Source organism: Diceros bicornis, chromosome 31 (assembly GCF_020826845.1).
Source record: "Diceros bicornis minor isolate mBicDic1 chromosome 31, mDicBic1.mat.cur, whole genome shotgun sequence".
In the NCBI taxonomy this organism is placed as follows: domain Eukaryota; kingdom Metazoa; phylum Chordata; class Mammalia; order Perissodactyla; family Rhinocerotidae; genus Diceros; species Diceros bicornis.
The window spans coordinates 27,220,246-27,233,513 of NC_080770.1; the positions used below are offsets into that span (position 1 = coordinate 27,220,246).

Genomic DNA, 13,268 nt, shown 5'->3' on the forward strand with positions numbered 1-13,268 from the left:
TTAGAATATGCCTTAAAGGTCACTGATTCAAAATTCTCCTTGATGTGTGATTTGTTTTTACAACTTTTCCAACTTTCAGCTTTTCTATAAATGCCTTCAGTGATTAAAAATCTGCTGTTCTGTTAGAATTATTTTTATTTTTTCTGTTTTGTGATTTGATCAGGGCTCCCTTTTCAGCTACTCAGAAAATGTTGAATCTCATTTCTGCAGGGAAACGTTTATATATTTGAAAATGGCCATAAGGTCCCTTCAAGTCATTTCTCGTCCATGGTTAGTAACCAAAAAGTGATTTCCAAACTGGCTGATTATCAGACCTTTGAGGAACTTTTAAAACGTACAACTTTCTGTTCCTGTTGAATCAGAATCACCATAGTGGATCCCTGGAGTTAATAATTTTAAGCAAGTTTTTCAGGTGAGTACAGGAATCTTTGCTTTCCAGTGGTTCTCAACTGTGGGCAATTTTGCACCCCAGGGACATTTGTTAATGTCTGGAGACATTTTTGGTTGTTACAGCTGGGAAGAGGGGTGCCACTGGCATCTAATGAGTAGAGGCCAAGGATGCTGCTGAGCATTCAAAAATGCACAGGACAGCCCCCACAGTAAAGAATTATCCAGTCCAAAATGTCAATGGCACTGAGGTTAAGAAACCCTTACTCCATTCTAATATGACATAGCTTTCAGTCTTCTCACCATCAGGGCTGACCTCTTACCCACTGTGTAAATGTCTCCTAAATGTAATGCGTAGAAAAGACTGAACATAGTAAAGACCTGATTATTTAAAAAAAAATAGGATGTGAAGAAGCAATGCATTCCATTACAGGATGATACATTAATACTAGAATTTCAGGTGTTCCTGGGGACAATACCAGGAACTGAGATTCCTCTAGGTGCCATTAAATTTCATATGATTTCAGTTCAGCAAATACATTCATGCCCCTAGGATGCCCATGGAAACTGGAATTGCTCATTGAATCATCTTGGAACAAAGCTTTCTCTCTTCTTTGTTTTTCTCTCTCTTTTTTTTTTTTTTTGTATTAGCTCCCCCTGGAGAAACCTGCAAAAAGAATTTTCATGGTTGGGCATGAGGATTTCCTTGATCTAAGTAATTTTGGGATCACACCTTGATGTGAAGAGGTCTTTTGGAATTTAGAGATTTCTTTTATTTCTTTGCAAAAGCTGACACTCTAGAGACTATTGCCTCTCTCTGAACTTACAAAACAAACTTTCATTTAAAAACAAAAGTTGAGTGATAGCCTCATTGTTCCAGCCTATTATCTACCCTCCCCTTGAAACACTGAAACAGATTGTGAGATTTGGTGGGGGGAGGTCCAGGTAATCATTTACTTAATAGAGATGAAACCAATAGGAGAGAGATTAAATATACTAAGAGACAATGACCAGACCATATATAAAAATAGAACTCTGAACCACAACCCACAGCAGCTAGCTTAGGAAATTAACCCATTATCTACAGTAACTAGCCCAGGAAGTCAGCCTGCTCTAAGTCAGACTTGTAGAAAGTCAGACCACTATCTCTGTCAATAAGTTCAGGAAACCAAACAATAATCCCTGTAACAATTGGCCTAAAATGGACTTGATTAGTAACTGACAACTTCCCTAACTTTTGTCCCTGCTTCCAACTTAGGACCAACCAGAGATAACCAAATATACCCCCTTAACTAATCATGTAGGATTCCCTGCTTCTAGTTAGCCTACCTCCAACTTCCCCATACCAACAGCCTCCAATCAGGGCGTTCCTGGAGTCTTCTCTTTTTTCCACCATAAAGCTTTTCCTCTCCTTTGCCTGCCTTTGGGTCTCTGACAAATGCAAGTGATGGTGGCTGACTCCCTTGCTAGAGCAAGCTCTGAATAAGTACATTTTGCTTGTTCTCATTTGGTTAGTCTTCACTTATTTCCACAGGAGTTTAATGTTTTAAACACTAGTCTTCCCAGTAAGTACCCATTATTTCACTTAATCGTCACCGTGATGTTAGAGGAAAGAAACATTGAACCCAGTTAAACGCTGAAGAAATGGAGGCTTATAGTAGTTAGGAAGAATACCCAAAGTCCTATAGTTAGTCAATAGCTGTGCTGGGATTTGAACCCAGCTCTCCCCAGTACCTGTCTCACACACTTGATTCTGTAGTTTCTAACTTCTGGTTTTGTAATATGTTTGCGGCTCCATACTTTTCTCTAGGATTTGAGGCTTAGCTCTGCTTCCTCTCTAATGATCTTGGATTCTTTGCTTCGACCCAATTCCCACCATGCCAAAGTGATGCTACGGCCCAAGCTTGCTTCTTATGACCCTGGATAACAACAGCCTATTTCCTAGGACAGTTGGGGCAGGTGTTTCTTTACAGGTTTGCCTTCGTCCCAGGGGAGAGATGGAACCTCTTCAATCTAAACAAACATGGCCCATGGCATCATTGACACACATGTATGACTGTGTGTATGTGTGTGTGTGTGTATATTTTTTAGTAGCTTGTGGCCATCTGGGAAGAGGTGGTGCATTCAGTCAAACTATTACCTTATTGCCTGACGTTATGGTATAAACTATGCAGAGCACACATTTCACAATTTCACTTCAATCGCTCTCTGCCCACAACAGTTTTGTTGAACTCTTTTTCCTGTTACATTAAAATTCCTAAATGAAATGTGCATTTGGGAAGCTTGATATGAGACAGAGAAGAAATGAACAGAATTGAGTTTCAGAAAGGAAGGGCAAGAGACCTTGGCAGCCAGCAGTGGGAGTGAATCAAAGTGGAAGTCAAAATTGAGAAGTGTCTTGGAATGTCAAAGAAACAGACAATGGGGTCCGAGAAGACGGAAAAAACTTTAACAGACTGACTCCAAGCTGTGGCTCTTGAGAGGAAATTTCCTTTTCATGCTCTGTAATGATATGGAAATGGACCTGCTTAGTGAGGCTCGTGCTGGGGATAAGAAACGAAATGGGGAACTTTCTGAAAGACCACAAGTCCTTCAGCTGATAGTCAGCCGGAAGGTGCTCCCCAAACTCATTACAATGCAGGGATCTTGCCCTTTAAGATTTTTTTCAGTGCTGATGGCTAAGCTTGACCTTTCATGTAAGCATATGTGAAACTTCCAGGATTCTGCTGCTGTTGACTAAAGGAATGACAGAGATGGGATTGAAAAAATAGATGTACCTTTAATCATTTTGCATTTTACAAGCTCACACAATAAAAACTGTGATCAATCTTCAGAGAAAGAACACCCTGGAAAGAAGGACTGAATTAACGAGTAAATATCACTGGTTTTATTGGACTCCAACCATTGCTACAACCTGGCTCTGGAATCAGCCTCAAAGATAAGAAATCGCAAATTAACAACTTGTAGTGTCTGCAAAAGAAACTCAGCTGCTATGATGGAATTCCAGATGCTGTGGTGCTGTCTGCAGGATTTCTTTTCTTTCATACCAGATCAGCAGAATTGGGGGGGCGGAAGGGCAGCTTTATGGCATTTAAAAGAGAAGTTCAAAGACACATCCACTGCCCTGCTGCTGAAAGTTTGCCTTCTCTGTTTTGACCCTGTATCCATATTTCTTACCATTTAATGAATGGGTATGTCAAGTCTTACTGCCATATGGAAAGGTTATGTAGTTAAGGTCTCATCCAGGAGAGAATTTTGGGACTACTGAGTGCTTTGAATACCACAAATGACTATCTTGGAACATGAGATAAAAGAAAAATCAACTTAGAAATAATAGAAAGTTCCACATGGTGTTCAGCAATAGTAATAACTCCATTTATTGAGCACTCACTATAGGCCAGGAACTAGGCCAAACACCCTATATTCGTTATTTAGATTGATGTCTCTGTGAGTTTATCTCGTAAATTACCATTTAGGAGCACATGTCTATGTCTACTGCTTAGAAATCTCAGGTCATGAGCAGGGACTAGTTAGGTGGCTGGTATACCAAGAAAATATCCTATATAACCAGAAGTAGAGTGAAAAGAATACAAACTTGGAGACTTGGGTTTTAAGCAGTTCCAACTCTTCCACAAATCACATTTTTCTTTTACTTTAGATAGGTAAGAAGAGGATCATATGAATGAGCACAAGTAAAAATGCTCTGAAAGCTTGAAAGGCTAAAGAAATATAAGGGTAGGTATTATGTTTTAGATATTAACTAATCTGCATGCTGACTTATTGTTTTCTCTTTGTATAATGATTATTGCTGAGGTATATCTCTCCAACTATGACTATAGATTCATTATTTTCTTCTTGAATTTCTACCAGTGTTTGCTTAACATATTTTGAAGTCATACCATTAATGCCTAATGATTCCTGCTTGTTGTATCCTTGTCCCCATTAACCTTGCCTTCTAATGTTTATGGGTAACCCCACTCATTGTACCAATTTCTATATCTGTTAGGGTTTTTTGGTTTTGTTTTGAAGAGATAGAAAACTGTAGCTATTTGAAGCAGCAACAAGAACAACCACCACAAAAATGGAAGCCAAGAAGGTAGCTCACAGAATCAAAGGAAAAGCTCTAGAGGACCATGTTTGGGAAAGCTTAGAATAAAGGTGCTCGAGAAGATTTGAGAGTCAGAAGTGGCAGGGTACCAACATCAGGAGATACGAAGACCAAATAATTTTCATCCTTGTGTCACTTTTTTCGTGGTTTAAATTCTGTTTATATATAGATACATTTTTTTTAAGTTTCAGGTATGCATCATTATATTTCTATTTATTTGTAGATTACATCAAGCTCACCACCCAAAGACTAATTACAATCCATGACCACACACATGTGCCAGTCACCCCTTTCACCCTGCTCCCTCCCTGATTCCCCTCTGGTAACTCCCAATACAATGTCTGTATCTATGTACATGTTTGTTCTATCTTCTGTTTATGAGCGAGATCATACGGTATTTGATGTTCTCCCTCTGACTTATTTTCCTTAGCATAATACCCTCAAGGTTCATCCATGTGGTCACAAATGGCCATATTTCATCATTTTTTATGGCTGAGTAGTATTCCATTGTAAATAAAGACCACATCTTCTTTATCCATTCGTCCTTTGATGGGCACCTAGGTTGCTTCCATGTCTTGGCTATTGTGAATAATGCTACAATGAACATAGGGGTGCGTGTATCTTTATGTATTCGTGTTTTCATGTTCTTTGAATAAATACTCAGCAGTGGAATAGCTGGATTGTATAGTAGCTCTATTCTTAATTTTTTGAGGAATCTCCATACAGTGTTCCATAATGACTGCACCAGTTTACACTCCCACCAGCAGTGTATGAGAGTTCCCTTCTCTCCACATCCTCTCCAACACTTGTTATTTCCCGTCTTGTTAATTATAGTCATTCTGATGGGTATATGGTGATATCTCATTGTAGTTTTGATTTTCATTTCCCTGATAGTTAATGATGTTGAACATCTTTTCATGTGCCTGTTGGCCATCTGTATATCTTCTTGGAGAAATGTCTGTTCAGATCTTTTGCTCATCTTTTAATTGGGTTGTTAGTTTTTTTGTTGTTGAGATGTATAAGTTCTTTATAAATTTTGGATATTAACCCCTTATCAGATATATGGTTTGCAAATATCTTCTCCCAGTTGTTAGGTTGTCTTTTTGTTTTGTTGATGGTTTCCATTGCTGTGCAGAAGTTTTTAGTTTGATGTAGTTCCATTTGTTTATTTTTTCTATTGTTCCTCTTGCCCAGTCAGACATCTTACTTGAAAATATGCTGTTAAGACCGATCTTGAAGAGCGTATGCCTATGTTTTCTTCTAGAAGTTTCATGGTTTCAGGTCTTACATTCAAGTCTTTAATCCATATAAATTTTAGGATTCTTGTTCTATTTCTGTGAAAAATGTTGGAACTCTGATAGCAATTGCATTGAATCTGTAGATTGCTTTAAGAAGTATCGACATTTTAACTATGTTAATTCTTCCAGTCCAAGAACACGGAATATCTTTCCATTGCTTTATATCTTCTTCAATTTCTTTCAACAATGTTTTATAGTTTTCAGTGTACAATCTTTCACCTCTTTGGTTAAGTTTATTCGTAGGTATTTTATTCTTTTTGTTGCAATTGTGAATGGGATTGTAGTCTGAATTTCTCTTTCTGCTAATTTGTTGTTAGTGTATAGAAATGAAATTGATTTTTGTATGTTAATTTTGTATCCTGCAACTTTACCATATTCATTTATTATTTCTAAAAGTCTTTTGGTGGATTCTTTAGGGTTTTCTACATATGAAATCATGTCATCTGCAAATAGTGACAATTTCACTTCTTCCTTTCCAATTTGGATCCCTAATATTGTTTTTCCTTGCCTGATTGCTCTGGCTAGGACTTCCAATACTATGTTAAATAGGAGTGGTGAGAGTGATCATCCTTGTCTGGTTCCTGTTCTTAGAGGGATAGGTTTCAGCTTTTCTCCATTGAGAATGATATTAGCTGTGGGTTTGTCGTATATAGCCTTTATTATGTTGAGGTACTTTCCTTCTATACTCATTTTATTCGGAGTTTTTATCATAAATGAATGTAGTATCTTGTCAAATGCTTTCTCTGCTTCTACTGAGATGATCATGTGATTCATTCTTCATTTTGTTAATGCGATGTATTGTGTTGATTGAGTTGCAGATGCTGAACCATCCATACATCCATGGAATAAATTCCACTTGATCATGGTGTATGATCTTCTTAATGTGTTGTTGTATTCGGTTTGCTAGTATTTTGTTGAAGATTTTTGCATCGATATTTGTCAGTGATATTGGCCTGTAATTTTCTTTTCTTGTGTTGTTCTTTTCTGGTTTTGATATGAGGGTAATGTTGGCTTCATAGAATGAGTTAGGAAGCTTCTCCTCCTCTTCAATTTTTTGGAAGAGTTTGAGAAGGATAAGTATTAAATCTTCTTTGAATGTTTGGTAGAATTCACCAGAGAAGCCATCTGGTCCTGGACTTCTATTTTTTGGGTGGTTTTTTATTACTGTTCCCATCTCCTTACTGGTGATTGGTCTATTCAAATTCTCTATTTCTTTTTGATTCAGTTTTGGAAGGTTGTATGATTCTAAGAATTTCTCCATTTCTTCTAGATTATCCATTTTGTTGGCGTATAGCTTTCTGCAGTATTCTCTTATAATCTTTTGTATTTCTGAGGTGTCCCTTGTAATTTCTCCTCTTTCATTTCTGATTTTAATTATTTGAGACTTCTCTCTTCTTTTCTTGATGAGTCTAACTAAAGGCTTGTCAAATTTTTTTTATGTTTTCAAAGAACTCGCTCTTAGTTTCATTGATTTTTTCTATTTTTTTTTAGTATTTATTTCATTTATTTCTGTTGTGATTTTTATTATTTCCTTCCTTCTACTCATTTTGAGCTTTGTATGTTCTCCTTTTTCCAGATCCTTTAGGTACACTGTTAAATTGTTTATTTGAGATTTTTCTTGTTTGTTGAGGTAGGCCTGTATTGCTATAAACTTCCCTCTTAGAACCAATTTCGCTGTATCCCATAAATTCTAGCATGTCGTATTTTCATTTTTATTTGTCTCTAGGTATTTTTTTATTTCTCCTTTGATTTTTTCATTGACCCGATTGTTGTTCAGTAGCATTTTGTTTAATCTCCAATATTTGTGGCTTTTCCAATTTTCTTCCTGTAGTTGATTTCTAGTTTCATAACATTGTGGTTAGAAAAGACGCTTGCTATTATTTCAATCTTCTCAAATTTATTGAGACTTGTTTTGTGGCCTAATTAATCAATCCTGGAGAATGGTCCATTTACATTTGAAAAGAATGTGTATTCTGTGGTTTTGGGGTGGAATGTTCTGTATATATCTACTAAGTCCATCTGATCTAATGTGTCATTTAAGGGCAATGTTTCCTTATTGATCTTCTGTTTGGAGGATCTATCCATTGGTGTAAGTGGAGTGTTAAAGTCCCCTACTATTATTGTGTTACTGTCTATTTCTCCTTTTATGTCTGTTAATAATTGCTTTATATATTTAGGTGCTCCTACGTTGGGTTCATAGATGTTTACAAGTGTTATATCCTCTTTTAGGCTGTTCCCTTGATCACTATGTAGTGCCCTTCTTTGTTTCTTGTTACAGTTTTTGTTTTACAGTCTATTTTGTCTGATATAAGTATTGCTACTCCAGCTTTCTTTTCATTGCCATTTGCATGGAGTCTCTTTTTCCATCCCTTCACTTTCAGTTTGTGTCTTTCAATCTGAATTGTGTCTGTTGTATGCAGCATATATATGGATCTTATTTTTTATCCAATCAGCTACCCTATGCCTTTTGATTGGAGCATTTAGTCCATTAACATTTAAAGTAGCTATTGATAAGTATGTACTTATTGCCATTTTGTTACTTTTTTTCTGGGTATTTTAGTAGTTCTTCTCTGTTCCTTTCTTCTTTTCTTGCTCTCTTTCCTTATGGTTTGTTGGCTTTCTTTAGTATTATGTTTGGGTTCCTTTTTCTTAATTTTTTGTGTATTTATTATAGGTTTCTGGTTTGTGATTAACATAAGGTTCATGTATAATAACCTATATATATAGCAATTTATATTAAGTTGATAGTTTCTTTAGTTTGACCTCTTTCTAAAAGCTCTACTCTTTGACTCCCCTCCCACATCTTATGTTTTTGATATCATATCTAACCTCTTTTGTGCGTGTGTGTATTTGTTAGCCTCTGATCATGGAAATAGATAATTTTAGTATTTTTGTCTTTTGACCTTCATAAGTGGTTGATCTGCTACCTTTATTGTATTTTTGCCTTTACCAGTGATTTTATTGCATTTTTTGATAATTTTCTTATTCCTATTTGTGGTCTTGTCTTTCCTGCTTAAATAAGTCCTTTTAGTAGTTCTTGCGAGACTGGTTTCTTGGTGATAAACTCCTTTAATTTTTGCTTGTCTGGGAAACTCTTTATCTTTCCTTCCATTCTGAATGATAACCTTGCAGGGTAGAGTATTCTTGGCTGTAAGTTTTTTCCTTTCAGCACTTTAAACATATCTTGCCACTCCCTTCTAGCCTGTATGGTTTCTGCTGAGAAGTCAGATGATAGCCTTACGAAGTTTCCTCTTTCTGTAACTTGCCTTTCTCTTGTGGCTTTTAGGATTCTCTCTTTATATTTACTTCTTGATATTTTAAGTATAATGTGTCTTAGTGTGGGCCTCTTTGGGTTTATCTGGTTTGGTGCTCTCTGAGCTTCCTGTACCTGGATGTCTGTTTCCTTCCTTAGGTTAGGAAAGTTTTCAGCTATTATTTCTTCAAATAGATTCTCTGTTCCTTTGTCTCTCTCTTCTCCTTCTGAGACACCTCTAATATGGATGTTAGTATGCCTTATGTTGTCCCAGAGGTCCCTTAGACTGTTCTCATTCTTTTTAATTCTTTTTTCTTTTATCTATTCAGTTTGGGTGATTTCCTCTAGTCTTTCATCCAGTTCGCTGATCCATCCTTCTGTATCATGATTTAAGTTCTAAGAGTAAAGCACATTATTGGCCTAGATCAAGTAAAATATCCACCTCTTGGCCAAAAAAACAAAGGGGTCTTTGGTTGACAGTCCCAGAATATTGCATCCAAAGGGAGAAGAATTCCTGAAGAAAAATCGGTTTATTATTAACAGAAAAAGGAGAACTAGATACTGAAGAGGCCAAATTCAACAGAACTCTACCACTACTAAACATAATTTACCTGCTAAACAGTATAATTTTGCCTTGTAAATCGTATAAAACCCCAAATGTGATGTATAGTCAGGTTGGGCTGCTATAACAAAATTCCACAGACTGGATGGCTTAAACAATAGGAATTTACTTTCTCACAGTTTTGGAGGCTGGGAAGTCCAAGATCAAGGTGCCAGCTGATTTGGTTCCTGGTGAAATCTTTCTTCCTGGCCTGCAGAGGGCTGCCTTGCCCTCCCATGGCCTTTCCTCTGAGAGAGAGTTCTTCTTCTTCTTCTTCTAAGGCCATTTACCCTATTGAATTAAGGCTCCACCCTTATAACCTCAGTTAAACTTAATTACCTCCTAAAGACCTTACTTCCAAATACAATCCCATTGGGGGTTAGAGCTTCATCATATGAACTTGTGGGAGACAGAACTCAGTACGTAGCACATGAATTTTAGCTTTTAGAGAGAAAAATAGCAGGCAACTGTACTAAGCAAGGATGTTATTAAGATTTTCCATGAATATCTATTTGTACTTTAAGTCATTTCATTTTATTGTTAACTTGCATAGAAGCTGTAGGTACTACAGTAAATTAAAAATGGATGCAGATTCTTAGCTACTCATCCCTGTGAGAGAGTAGCATTCCCCTCTCCTGGAATCTGGGCTCACCTTAATAACTTATTTGAACAATTGAATATGGGAGAAGGGACATCCTGGAACTTCTGAGATGCACCTTCTACTGGTCTTTTGGAACACCTGCTCTTGAAGTTTCTGTGAAAGAAGTTCATCTACACTGAGGTCATCATGCTCCGAGAGAAGTACAAATCACACAGCCAGACTCTGAAGGATCAGTCACTGTGTGGAGTAAGACAAGCTGAGTAGCATTAAGTTCCCAGACATATGCACGAGGAGGCCCTCTTGGAAGTGGATCCTACCTTCCTGGCTGCCTCCACTGGTGCCGTACAGCTCACAAAAAAACCACCCAGCCAAGCCCATTCCAAAATTCTTACCCATAAAATCATGAGTGAAAAAGAAGTTTTGATTTGTAAGCTGCTAAGTTTTGGGGTAATATGTTATGTAATGATAAGTAATCAAAACAGCCACTGAAAATTCAAGAAAAATATCTGTGTGAGAAAAGAATTGGTTAATATTCAATTCTTAAACTTTTTTTTAAAAAAAATGAGGCTAAGTCTAGAAGATCTCTTAAAACAGTAGCGTAATGTTAAAATCTCATTTGAGAATTATTGGGTCTTCATGATTTTTAAAGTTCCTTGTGTTTATGACTGAGCAAAAACTGGGGAATAATTTCCCAAGGATATTCAATGACACAGAGGAATGAAAAACCAATAGCCCATGGTTGATGAGATAATTGCCTCAAGGGAGAGGTTTTACTTCCACATGAGTAGAAGAACAATGGAAAGAAGCTGGAGGAAAAAACCCAGAACAATTCTATATTCTCACGATTAAAGGCTGTTTCCTCCCTTTTCTAATGATGCATTTCTTCAGAGAGGTGAAACATACATGATTCCTCTTAGATCTCGTTAATGAGTGCTCTACCTGGCACTCAGATGGAAAACACTTTTCTATGGAACTACAGCTACCCATGAATTTACATTTGGCATAAGACAGTTAAAAGTTAAAAGTTTCATTTTATTAAAAAGTAAGTAGGAATTACCACTACCCTCCAAATAGGATAACAACAAACCAATGCATTTGCCTCAAACAGCAGAAAATACGGGGGCTATAAATGTTCTCTTTATTAGGCCTTTCAAATGGAATATTTTGAAGAAAACAAACAGTAATTGTAAGATTGTAAAGAGACATTAGCATTTTGCTTGAAAGAAATGGCAATTAACGATGATGACAATGTGATTTATACTAATTGAGATTAAGTCAGACAAAATGACAACATTAGTAATCATTTGAAGTGCTGTATTATTCATTATACTGTGCTTTGTAAACATCTCTCTTGAAATTAAAAAGTAATTAGTAGCATTTTAGTCATTTAATTCAGTCTAATTAGGATTTTTGAAAATCTACAGACCTGCTGTTGCAAGCCTTTCCCATTTTGAATTGAGAAAACACATTCCTTTAGAAAAATCAACTTCTAGTGATAACTCTTTCTTTCTTGATCTCTAGTCTCCACAAAAAAATAAAAGGGAAAAATGGTATAATTAGAAGCAACAAGTAGTATTTACTTGAATGGGGCTAAATTAAAAAAATTCAATTAATCATAATTCATGGAAGATGCATTTTAATCTAAATTCTTTTTTTTTTTTTTTTTTTTTTTGGTGTAAGTGGAAAGCATGTTTTGTCAGTTGCTAAAAGGAAGGAAATACTTATTATCTTTTTACCGGTCTAGTCCAGTTGCATCTTCAGAATATGTCCCAAAAGGAAAATAGCTGTGGCCAGAGTTGTTATTTGGATGGCATTTGGAATACAGAAAATTAAGTTTATCACCAGGACTTTATGACTGGTGATAACACTTGCTCTATGTACTTGATGAAAGGAGGGACTCGACCCTCATCCTTCGGGGCATGTGTAAGTTGAATGGCAGGACCAAGAAAGATTGCCTTGCTCTCCATCAAACTCGGTAGCCCGACTATGCACTTTCTGGTTGGATTTTCCTTTGTAATTTGACGGTAGTGCTAATGATGGAGGTGTTTGTTAGAAATTATAGTAGGTCTATTAGTTTCTTATTGCTACTGCAACAAAGTACCAACAAAGTGGTGGCTTGAAAAAACATACATTTATTATCTTACATATCTGGAGGTCAGAAGTCCGAAATGGGTCTCACTGGGCTAAAGTCAAGATATGAGCAGGGCTGTGTTCCTTCTGGAGACTCTAGGGGAGAATCTTTTATTCTTGTATTTTATGATTTGTAGAGCCTACTTACAGTCCTTGACTCATAACCTCTTTCTTCAAAGCCAGCCATTGCATCACTCTGACCTCTACTTCCATTGTTGTATCTCTTTTTCTGACTCTGAAGCTCCTCCTTTCCTCTTTCACTTATAAGACCCTTGTAATAACGTTGAGCCCACCTGGATAATCCGGTATAGTCTCTCGCATCTCAAGTTAATTAGGAATCTTAACTCCATCTGAAACCTGAATTTCCCCTTGCCTTGTATCACAACATAGTCACAGGTTTCAAGGATTAGGATGTGGACATTTTTGGGGTAACATAATTCTGCCCACCACAGTAGGATATGAGAATTAACAGATGACATTGAGGCTAGGGAAAGCAGGAATTCCCAGATCCTGCCCAGATCAAATCTATGCCTGTCCATCTCAGAATTTTCCAAGGATGCTGTACATACCCTTTAAAAATGTGGCAAATGAGAAACAACCATTTTGATAGATGGACATGGACCCCAACAACAGTGCTGCAATAAAGTGGGCTGGACAACAGGGAGACATCTCCTTTTCCTTGGCAAACTTGTCCAAAATAGCTTGAGATCAAAGTGTTCCTCTGTCTCTTCAATTACTTACCACCTGACCTATGTTTAAATCTGCATTCATAGTCATTCACTCCCTCTACAAATACTCATTAAGCACCTCTTATATGTTGGCACTGCTCTAGATTCTGGAGATAGAGCAGTGAATAAAACAGACCACAAAAAATCTTATTCTCAATAGCT

At 36.8% G+C, this 13,268-nt stretch overlaps 1 long non-coding RNA gene across 1 annotated transcript in view; it reads left to right on the forward strand.

Annotated features, from left to right (window-relative positions):
* Positions 1-230: 230 nt before the first annotated feature.
* The window catches only part of LOC131395218 (uncharacterized), a 44,228-nt gene continuing 31,190 nt past the window's right edge, over positions 231-13,268 (forward strand). Inside the window, exons 1-2 of the long non-coding RNA XR_009216302.1 lie at positions 231-412; positions 4,046-4,122. This is a non-coding gene — a long non-coding RNA (uncharacterized LOC131395218). The remainder of the gene's footprint in view (positions 413-4,045; positions 4,123-13,268) is intronic.